General features: G+C 39.0%; 1 protein-coding gene across 7 annotated transcripts in view; it reads right to left on the bottom strand.

Moving 5' to 3' along the window:
• The window catches only part of Gria3 (glutamate ionotropic receptor AMPA type subunit 3), a 271976-nt gene that overhangs the window by 235457 nt on the left and 24375 nt on the right, over positions 1-12144 (bottom strand). The window lies entirely within an intron of this gene.

Here is a 12144-nt window from a genome sequence, read left to right as displayed (position 1 = left end):
TCTGGTCATGTCCAAGTACCAGATTTAAAAGCTGGGAACATGGGTAGGTCTTCCAGGTTATACACTCTCTTATCTAGTACCTGTGGAGCAGTATAAGGTTTCCTTTTCTTTCTTTCTTTCTTTCCTCCCTCTTTCCCTCCTTCCCTCCCTTCTTTCCTTCCTTCATTCCTCTCTTTTGTTTTGCAGGCAATTTTCATCTTAAAGTGGGCTTTTTAAAAAAAAGAATTTCTTCCTCACAATTTGGAATACAGCTCATTTCTTTAACTCCTGTATTTACTTCCCCCACACCAAGTGATCATTTTACAAATTAACAGTTTATGATCTGCTAGTAATATGTCAGAAAAAGTTCTTGTGCCTTAAGGCCTATATAAGAAGATGTCTTGTTGCACTAGGGTCTTACTTTGCATTTAGGCCTTTGTCCAAGTTGCTGGTTGCATGGCTAATTTATGCTTAACCAAGCAGGGAGAGATGGACTGCTACACATAGACTCGAATATGAGGTTCTGCAGGATCTTTCTCTTTCAGATTCCCTCTTCATCGGGAATCCTTTCCCTGTATATACTCTTTGGAGTAGAAGTACTCTGTTGCTAAGAGACAGCTGTTTAATTGCCAATATTTGACCCCTGTGGGGACTACACTGACTCCTGAATTCTGCACTGGCCCAGATCAGTTATAACGAAATGACTAGGCAGAGCTATGCTTTGAAAGACAGACTCGTTGATTTGAAAGACAGTGGGATACTGGGGAACGTTTGGAAAGGTGAATTTGTTAGGGGTTAATGGTTATCTAGAGTGGTATAGGAAATGCCTGCTTAGTTGTCATCATTGGGGGCATCTTTGAGTGGGGAGAGCACTGAAAGTGGAAAATATGAAGGATAAAGATAATCTGCTTTCCTATTTCACCAATGCAGAGGAAAAGTACTTTGTCTTTTCTGTTGTTTCTTCTTCCCCCCACCCCCATTATCAGGATGCTCCAGGTTCTTACAGAGCTGTTGCCTTGGCTGCTGTGCTAGAGCTCTGGCTCTTGGGACTGGCTGCACTTTCTCAATTCTCCTGACTCATCCTGCAGACTCACTGTCCTCCTCAGTGACCTTCTGAGGGCCTTGAGCTCATGGCCTTGACTTTGCTGGCTCAGGGAGGTCTCTGATTAGGGGGAGTTTACAGCTGACCTATGCTGTAGTTTTGTTAGCTTTGCAAGATCTGAACACTATTTGTTCTGCTGGGAGGGGGCATTGCAGAAATGCCTGCGGTCCTATTAGTACATTTTCCCCTTTGACAGCATCATATAATACTAAAAATCCATTTGAGGATTCAAATAAGATTCAGTTAGAAAGGAAGCACAGTTGTACAATGGACTTTAGGCTGTATGGCTGAGATTTGACCAAGCTTCATACCTCACTAATTCTTGGAGATTGCTTACATAGTTTACTCTTAAGTGTTCATTCAGTTAAAGCTCTTCATTGTAGTCTCTCCTTATACACAATTCTGGAGGAAAAGCAGGGGCATAAACAGTGTTTGTTTAATATAATCCCTTAGCCTGTCACTCCTTTTCCTACTTAAGAAACAAAACTTGTGCTATTCAAGTAGTCATCTTTAATTATGACATGGCTTATCCTCAAAGGTGGTGATGGTGGAGTCTTGACACACCATGAAACAATAATGCAAAGTTTCAGTCCTACTTTTTAAACACTGTACCCCTCCCCTTCATCTTTGAGTAGTCCCAAACTTGGTGAATGCCAGACTCTGCTGGATATGAGAAGAAATGCAAGTGGAGAAGGGATTTGCAATGGTTTCCTTGGGTTTGTTCTACTGACTGAGAAAACTTAAGACTCAGATGGAAGCATTTACAGGCAAGGGACTGTTCAGCAAAGCATGTCTAGAACTGACCTTCCATCCCTTCTCCACCAGTCTACTTACAAATAGAACAAATGACTAAAAAGAGAAAGAAATTTTAGGAAATCTCTATCCCAAAATTAACCTGACCACTGGCTGTCATACAATTCTGATGACATCAGTGCTTCAATAATAATGACAATAATCTCCAAACTCTTGGACAACGTGCAGAGGTAGAGATGGCTGGGAACTTGGGGAACATTTAGTTTTGACTCATCTACTATTTTCCATCTTAGGGAAAAATGGACATGAACCCAGCGAGAGAGTGATGGGAATGAGTGTGGTCTTTATTTGTTTGTTCAGTGCTGACTTTTTTATTATATTCATGTGCTCTAGAGGTCTGCCTTCATCTCTGCTTTCCCTCCTAGAGGGTAGAGTTCACCTCTGTTGTACTGGTTTCATCCTACATGTAGTACAGCACCAGGCACAAAAGCACAAAGCACCCTGTGACTGATTCTGTGCTTGCTGCCGGAACTGAGACTTGGAACTACAGCCCTAGGTTAGGCTAGTGTCTATTTTTCTTTAATTTTTGGTGTTGCTGTTTTGTTTTCTGGCTAGACAAAGATGAGACTGGATGGCCTTGGGCTCACTGATTTTTCTTAGCTGTAATGCAGTTTCTATTACTTTCACTGACCTCTGTGACAAGCTAAATCTCTTTCTTGGGCCCCCACCAAATGCCCATTTTTCTGCCAAAGCTAGGCACACTCAGTTTTGTTAGCACTCTTCTTGGAGCAATTTGAGGGCAGGACTTTTCCTTTCATATCTATGGACCCCAGTCTATGTTATTTCCTTGCTAGTAGAATTGAAGAGCTTGTTCAATATTCCACACTTGCCATGGAATTACTGGCATTGGCATTCATTAAAGGCTACTGCCCTCAGAAGAGAATAGCTGCTCCAAACCCAACAGCCAAATATCTTGCCTATTTGCTGCACTAACGAAAATGACATCACAGCGCTATGCCAGGAGAAAAGAGGAGGGAAAATGGGAAGGGACATATTTTAAGCATCATATTAGAGATAAAAGATTGGTGTGCACTGCCTCATTTAGTCCTAAATGTGGCTTTCTGAGAAGAAACTAAGAAACAGTGGTAAAGTAGCTTCCCTGAAGTCCTACAGGGCAGCTGGGACAGTGAATCTGCTCACCTACGGCCCCTGCTACACTCTGAGGTGGCTGTAGAATTGAGGTCTTATTCGGTATATAATTTTTCTACACCAGTTACATAATGGCAAGCTCTTCACAATATAAGCAAGCTGCTCTTTTTGTTGTTAATTTTTCCTTTTTCTTTCTGTTTTGTTTGACTGATCCAATGGTAAAATATCAAGCATCAAAATGTAGTCATCAGGTAGTTCTCGTATTTGGAATTTGTTTAGTTTCTAGTCAACCTTGCTAGTACAGGTATGATGATGTCCCTCAACAGTTACCACCTTTGGAACAACTGATGATTATTTCTGCATGGCTTAGAGCAGTGCTCATGGGTTCCTTTAGGAATCCAGATTCAAGGAGCTCTCCTTACAGGGATACATAATAGAGATCTGAGGTAGGGCCCCTAATGTTACTTTCCCAGGCCACTAAAAATACTGAGAAAAATGGGTTCATAACAACACCTTCCATACTCCAGATAAATAACACTTAGTAGGTATCAATTAAGAAACAAGTTGGTTAATTTCTTTCAAGGGTTTCTCAGAGCCCATAATATGTTCATGTGTACTGTGATTGTTCAAGAGCAGGCTATAGTATGCAAATTCATTTCATAGGGTCTTTTAATGTCATTATTGTGCCCTTACACATTTGTGAAAAGAAATTCATCTTATTCATGTTTGAGCATCCCAAATTCAGAGCATGAGGCCCAAGAGTTTTATCACTGCATGCGATTCTCAAACTTAACTGTGTTCCAAGTGATCTGGAGCACTTGTTAGAATGCAGATTTAGAAGTTGTGCTCTCAGAGGTTGGGCTTGAGAATCTGCTATTTTTAACTCTCGCTTCAAGGCACTCCAATGAGAAATGCTGACATAATGTTTCTGTTTGAGCAAGCTGTTAGAGCTTTCAGGCAACTGAGACTAGAGGGACTGGGTTATTGTACTATAAGGGAGAGCTAATGGCACAGAAGTGTTAATTCATCTCCTACAAAACCTACCTTGATGGACATTTCTAGTGTATGGCTTCAGCCTATTCCCACTCTTTGAGCTGAAAGAAAAATTGATCAGAATGCTAAAGACTTGTCTTCCATAGGATTTTTTAAAAGATCTGCATACAGTTTACTGTTGTCAATGACTTTGGATTAACTTTCACGATCAAGATTTTGGCTTCATGAAAATAATGGGGAATTAAAATGCATTCATAAATTTATTTGTACACTTTGATAGATTCTTACCTTTTAGTAGAAAGGGTTGCAACTTTAGTATAAAACCTATCTATATTATTACCCTAGTTCTACCCTCACTAGTAATAAGACCTTGAGAAAACTTAACTTCCTGTACCCTTCTTTCTTTCATCCATAAAATAAGTCTAAAAATAAAATCCCCATAAGGCTGATGAGAACATTAAGTGAATCAACTTACATAAAGTACTTGGCTCAGTTCCTGGCACATGGTAAATGCTTACTAAATATTGTTTCTTCATAATAAACAATTAAAAAGATTCTATGCTGACATTCTGTCTGAATAAAGGATTCTGTAGACCTGTATATCCTCTCACTTTTGTAGGTTTAATGTCCATTTTATAAAATGGGACCAACAGTAGAACTGGCTTTATAGATTGCTATATGGATTTAAATGACATTATACACATAAAAGCATTTAGCAAATGTCTGACATAGTATAAATCAATGTTTAATAGCTATTATTACCAATGTTATTTTTATCTATTTTCTCCTTAACAATATAAAAATCCCCAAACTAATTAAAAACCAGTATTGCTTTAGATGAGAGTGTTGAGATGATTTCTTGTTTTTATAAAAGTTATAAGTAATTAGTACTTTGTGCCAGAAACTTAAATATAACTTTTGGCACATAGCAACAAACACTTTGTCATTGGCACTAACCCACCTGGAGCTCTTGATGGATAAATTGGCTTTTTGTGGAACCTTTTAATGTCTGAAGTTGTGACAATGCAATATAGTAAACTTGACCTCTAAGGGTAAAATCATAATGCCCTAAAGATGTTTAGAAAAAAGTAAGCATTACTTTATAACAAAACCATAACGTATCATTTTTAAAAGCAGAAAATTAGGATTTCTGGTACAATAATAGAAGGTAGAATATCAGGAATATTTTAATTTACAAGTACAAGGTAATATTTTTTAGATTTATTTATTGTATTTTGTGTTTGTGTGTGTGTGTGTGTGTGTGTGTGTGTGTGTGTGTGTGTGTACGCGAGCATGCGCGCGTGCGCACATTCGTGCACTTTGGCTGTGTGTACATTTGTGTGCCATAAGCATGCAATGTGTGTGGAAGTCAAGAGAGGGCATCTGATGTGCAGCATTATTTTAACTGGGCAAAATTATTACATTGGTTTATGTTGTCGTTGTTAATGTTGTAAAGTTGTGTTACATTTGTCTGTCTTGCAATTATGTAAGAATGTGTTGCTTTTACGTTAATTAACTAAAAGTAACCTGGGTCCAGAGAGGCGGTGTTATGACAGGAAGTAGCAGGGAGGAGTTTAGTGTAGATTTTCTTAGGAGGATCCCTGTGGAAAGGAGTGGCTTCCTGGGCCTCCAGCAAAGAGAAAAAGTTAGCCAGTTGCTACTCTAACGCTCTGAGCTCAAAGGTTCTCGCATCTCTCATTTTATTAGAACAATGCAGATAGAGATGTAGTTAGAACTACCTTTAGCAGCAGCAACAGAGCCATCGTTTGGGGAAACAGAATTCTCCCCAGGCTATGGGCTTAGGGTCAGGCTGCTAGTAGTTTAAAGCAGCCACTGTAAGGAAGGTAGCACAGCAGGCAACAGTTCCCCTGGAACTGAAGTTGCAGATAGATGGTTGCAAGTCTCCATGTGGGTGCTGGGAACTGAACTTGGGTTCTCTGTAACAACAACAAATCCTCTCAACTGCTGTACTATTTCTCCAGACCCTTGTTGTGCTGGTATTTTAGGACAATTCTGACAACATATATTCTCTAAGCTGCTTCTTTCCTAGAGACCTTCAGATCAGTTTTTCTCCCAACAGTCACTCAAGGAACCACCGTTTCAAAGGTGGCAGCTTTGACTTAACAATGTGAAGACCTTCCAGGGTACTGCTGAATTATATATGAAAGATAACTTCATGCAGTGTATTTTTAAATCAGAAGCAAAATTTATTTATTCTGACTTTTAAAACTTGGTAAACCTTATATCACATATTGAGTACTTCTCTGGTAACTTGAATACCCAAGTCTATTTGAATATTTTGGCCCTGGAAAATGTTTAACAATAAAACCATATGATACAATAAAAATAAGCCTAGCCATCAGATTTTGAGAGACACCTCAGTGGTATATGGTTTGCTGGTGGTTGGGCAGAGTGGAGGGAGAAAGCAGGGGGATGGGTGAGCTCAAGAGTGTGTCATGTTGTGTGTACATTCATACATTTGGAATTTTGGACACAGATCTGCGGGCCCGTTGACTCAGCTTCTGAGCTTCTCCTGCTGTGGGAAAGATGGCAGCACATCACGCTTTGCTGAGACACTGACACATTTATGTTCCATGGATCATGAGAGCTCCTTAGTGCTCAAGATCTTTCAGATTCATATATTCTTCGGTGGTAAAATTGAAGGAAACCAACAAAACCTCAGCTGCTTTTCTTACGATGTGACTGGCTTTGGAAGCAGCTTAAGGACTCTTGTCCTCTCTCAGCCAGCTTCCTTAGCAGAGACAAGCATTCTCTATTTTATACACTTGAAGTTTGCTTTTCTATCCCTTTTATGATTACTAAGATGTGTTTACTGGGTACCACTTGGATTGAGGTATTGCCTTATTATTTTCTTTCAGTTGAAACAAGAAAAACTTCTTATTCCAAGCATTTGGGGGCTGTAGGAATTAAGACATAGGCAGTCAATTTTTTCCTTTGTGCTCTCCAGCTTCCTTTGAAAGCATCATGTAGAGCACTTGAATTGTGGGTAAAAGAAAAAAATCAGTAAACATTTTATAATGTATCTTTTTGAACATTTTCAAGGGATATTACATGGACAATTAATAGGAGGGCTCACTAAACTATTATAGTGTATTTATTTATGACATACAACTTCAGCATAAAACTCTCAAATATGTTCTTTGCTGCTGTTTGTTAGTGACATTGGTGAATTCTGGCTTTTATGCATTGCCATTTCTTCATTTGGGTAAATAAATGTTATAATATTTTCTAAATAAACAAATTAAATTGAACATGGAGGAGACTATCTGCAAATATACATTTGATTTTTTTGTATATTAAACAACAAGATATTACTTCCAAAATACCTTAAATCTACTTTTACGAAAGACACCATGTACTATGCAGGTATTTGAAATACGCGTATGTGCCAGTTGTGGTGGCACACAAAGATAGGATATGCTAAAGGAGGCAGAGGCAGAAGGATCATGAGTTCAAATATGTATATGCAAATATAGAAGGGAAGAAAACATAAATGAAATATGTATAATCCAGCAAAACCCCAGTCTTATGTAGTTTGTACACATCCATCAACTGCTAACATAGGCGAGAACGGCTACAAAGCAGCAAGAACGTAATAGGCTGCTTTAGGCACATCTCATCATTCCCTCCTGAATGGTGGATGGGGAAATGACAAACCTTTGTTTTTACTGATGAAGATGATCCAGGCCTAGAAAGAAGCTATTTGTTTCTTCCCAGATAAAAGAGAGCAGGTTGAAAATTAGAAGAGAATTAGAAAAATATGTCAGCAGAAACTAAGGAAGAAAATGCCAGAAAAATGAGAACAGAAAGGAGGGAGAACTAGAGGTGCTGTGGGAGTGGAGTAAAGAGAAGAATATTAAAATATTGCATGCTTCCATTAGTGTAGAACCAGACTGACACATACACACACATGACGTGAAGGCAAAAGTAAGACTGGTTAGAAGGAGACTAGCCACATGGAGGAGGATGGTGAGAAACAGTAAGAAAGAGACAAAAACAGGTCAAATACATTGACATTATATTACTGAAATTTCATAACGAAATTGTGCGTGATAATTTATACATTAATAAAGTGAAAAAATTGAATAAACCAGCATGTCAAGTATCCCTGGAGAAAGTGAGAAGGACAAAGAATTTAAAATAACCTTGGATTGGTAAGGCAGTGGTTACTGCTGGGCATAAAAAGGAAACATTGGTAGATTAGTAGGGAAAATTTACTGTAACAGTGAGAAACAGAATATGTGGCTGGAAATGGAGGTAAATCACATAAATCACAGAGGAGAGAGGTAGGAAAAACAAAAGGAGGATGGATAAAAGATGAAATAGTAGGATTTTTAAAGAAGTGGGCTTGAACATCATTTTCAGCACTGGGGATGGAAGCCAGAGCCTTATATATGTTAGACAAATACTCTAGTCCTGACTTACAACTTTAACCCTTGTATGTTTAAGACAAAGTCTCACTACCTAGCTCAGGCTAGCCTTGAACTCATGATTCCCCATTCTAAGTCTCCCAAGTTCTGGGATGATAGGTATGTGCTACCATGACCAGCTTGTATATGTTGAAAAAGGAAGTACAAGAGCTCTAGGCCCAAAATGTAGAGCTTTTTAAATCACTGCCAATGATAAATTTGGGGTTGATTAGCCTGGCAAACGAAAACCTACTTCCAAAGAAGGGGGAAAAACACAACTGGGTATAGACCCAAACCAATAGTCAGATTAATAATATTGTAAAAAGAAATAACAATTGATGAAAAAAGAGGCCCCGGATTTGAAGGAGAGAGGGGAGGGGTATATAGAAGGGTTTGGAGAGGGCACAGGGAAGGGAAAAATACTGTAATTAAAATACAATCTCAAAAATAAAAGAAAATAAATGAAAAAAAGGTGCAGGCCAGAAACCAGAACTCAAGACTATCCAGCAATATTATGAGAATCCAGTCCCCCAGCATTGCTGTCACTATCATTGATATACAAATGGAGATGGCACCTTTCCCCAAACTCAGAATTCATACCGAAACCGTAGCATTTACTTTGTTGACTGTACTTTTACCATACTACGGTTGAAATACAACTTAGGATCATTTTTCAGGAAAATGACCATACATGTTTACCGTTGGTTAGAGCTAATTAATTAGAGAAACCACCCCGAACACCTAGTAACTGGGCCAATTCGAGACATGATGAACATGTGGCTGCATGTCTTCCTAACGTTCTAGGGAAGCATTTTAGTTACCTTGTAACTGCCATTCTGACTAGTTCTTGAATCAGTTTTTCAGTTACCTCTATGGATGGTTATAGTATGAGTGCTGCAGAGTCATAGTCAGGGACACACCTCAAAAGCCATCAAAGTATAATAACACTGTAGATTAGGAGCCAAAAATGTACTTAAATTTACTGCAATTATATCTTAGAAAACATATCCCATTTGTTAACAGATGATATTATCCAGCACTACAATGTGTAAATAGTTGAGGCTTGGGAATGTAAAGGTAGGATAGTTGGTTGTATAATGTGATTGGGTTGTAAACCTGAATTTAACTGCAAGCACAGCCTACTACTTTACCACATAAGTGTTTTCACCCTTCCTTGCCTTCCTGTTTAATGAAACCCATTTCATACTTTTCAAAGTATTTTATGTCCTCAGGTTCTCTTCCCTGTGAAATATACCCATATGACATGATCTGTTATACAGTCACATGTATCATGAGTGGTAAATGTATATAGATTTTATCACATCTTTCATGAGAATTTCTATCTTGTTTGTTTTCAGGCCAGAACAAAAGTCTAGGGCATTCTGGAATCAGTAAACACTAGCAGGGGGAGTAAGTTCTGAATGAGAGCCCTAAGGAAGAGGAAACCTATTCAGTGCCAAAGGTCACAGGGCTCAACCCAGCACCCACAGCATGCATTCAGGTGTGCCACACATCTGCTGCTGTAAAGTTGGCTTTAGCTCCACTTCCTAGATCAGCTTTGTTTAGGCAAATGGGAGCTCGGCAGGTTAGGAAGGGATGACCTTTAAGATTCTTTTTATTTCAGGGTTTCAAAGAGCCTATGATTTGATGACTCAGAGGGGAGAACAATTATCTAGCCCTGTGAGCTGGGACAGTCTCCAGTCATCTGAGTTGGTCAGTAAGACTGCAAATCTGATCACATTTTTGCTTCTTCTGGTCAAATCAATTCTTGTGCTTCCTTTTTTAAACAGGAAAAAATCAGGATTTATTAACAAGTAGTTGGGCAGGGGGCAAAAAATCACTTAAGATTTGATGTTGGAAAGACCTTCATAGGGGCTTTTCCATTTACAAAAAAGACTTGCATGAGTTTTAGGGGCCATGATATGTCAGAGACAAGTGGGTAATGGAGCTCAGGAAACCTAGCTCTTAGATTTAACATCTCCTGCAATCCAGTAACATTCTTTTCCAAATTCCAAGTTTTCTTTAGTTCCTGGGAAGGCCAGATAAATATACTGCCAAAACAAGGTGTAAGAAGGGAAAAGACTGCCTTTCTACTCAATCACTTACCATTCAAGGAATTTGTCCTTCCTTCCTTCTCTCCTTCCTTCCCTCCCTCCTTCCTTCCTTCCTTCCTTCCTTTCTTCCTTCCCTCCTTCCTTCCCTCCTTCCTTCCCTCCTTCCTTTCTTTCTTCCTTCCTTCCTTCCTTTCTTTTTTCTTTCTTCCTTCATTTCTCTCTTTCTTTCTTTCCCTCTCTCTTTCTTTCTCCTTTTCTTTCTATCCACATATGTATCACCTAACATCTATCTATCTGTCTGTCTGTTTGTCTGTCTATCTATTTATCTTATCTATCTATTTGTATTTGTAGTAGCAAGTATCAAATCTAGGGATCTATGGTCATGTAAATGTTAGGCAAACTGAGCTAAACTCCCAGCTCTAGGGGAGGTAAAGCTTGCCTTTGGCTATGTAGTAAGAGACCCATGGGGCTTGTAGCAGAGACCCTGTCTCAATACAAATTCAAAGGATAAACAAACAACTTCTGAAAACCAGTAAATCACTAGGTGTAGGGTGCTTTTCTCTGGAAAAACCATCTACTTGTTTTTCCAGTTTATCTGGTTTCTGAGGAGCAAGAGGAAGGCTGGACTACTAAGGTATTTCCTTTGTGTAGTGGCTCTATACCCCAGAACAAGAAAACACTGAGTTTGTATCTGGGTGACTTGACCCATTGAGTGCCAGCAGGGAGCCCCTAACTGGGGGTTTGCTTCCCACTGGATTAGGCAGGCCTAGCCTCTTTGGTGCTTCTTTTGTCAGCATTGCTGCACAGACTCAGTGGACAGGGCTGAAAGCATGGACCTAGTGGTTAGCATACTACCTTCCTACCCTCAAACTCACACTTTTCTTTCACCTACACTCACACCTCAGCTTAATATGCTTGATTCACCTTAGCCTTGGTGATAGTGACACTTGGAAGTAGCATGTACATTTAGCATGATGTAGAAGCCATTTTACACATAGGTTTGAGCAAATAAAGCATCCTATGGTTCAAAAGAAAATAATAACTTCCAAAGATGCTGGGATGTATGGCCTTTCCTGCAGTATAGAATGGTGCTGTGGTTAAAAGCTAAGGTCCTAGTGCTAAACTGTATGTTCCCTGTTTCTATGACTTACTAGTTAGGTGACATTGGGCAAAAGATTTAACTATGTACCTGCTTCTTTATTTGTGAAACAAACTGAAGTTATATATGGTTGTTCTGATGAAATTAAATGAATTTAAATCACCTATAGGGTTGTGTGCTATATACTGTTAGCTATTGCTGTTCTTGGTAACTCTACCTAAGAGTGTCTATAAAGAAGTCATGGGAGAAATAAATGGACAGTATGGTCTTCAACAATTGGTTGAAGCTGTCCTACACTTTTTCCACATTGAGACAAGGTAAATTTCCTACTTTAGATGCGTTAGCATCGTTGTGTTCCTCTCTCTAAATTGGCACTGAAAATTTTGTCTCACATAGATGATGATCTTGCACACACATACATTTTCCCTAAAGAGAGGTGCTGTCCTGTTGCTGCAGCAGAAATGAATACTGTGCTGAGTACATAGAAAGTGAAGGGCCCTTGTAAATAAAGTAGCAAATTAGCAATGATTTTGCCAGCAGTTTTAAAACAAATGGATTGAAAGAGATTTCAATAACTACATGCCT

This window comes from Mesocricetus auratus, unplaced genomic scaffold, assembly GCF_017639785.1.
Source record: "Mesocricetus auratus isolate SY011 unplaced genomic scaffold, BCM_Maur_2.0 Super-Scaffold_100003, whole genome shotgun sequence".
Lineage (NCBI taxonomy): Eukaryota > Metazoa > Chordata > Mammalia > Rodentia > Cricetidae > Mesocricetus > Mesocricetus auratus.
This window is presented reverse-complemented; position numbering and strand designations above follow the sequence as displayed.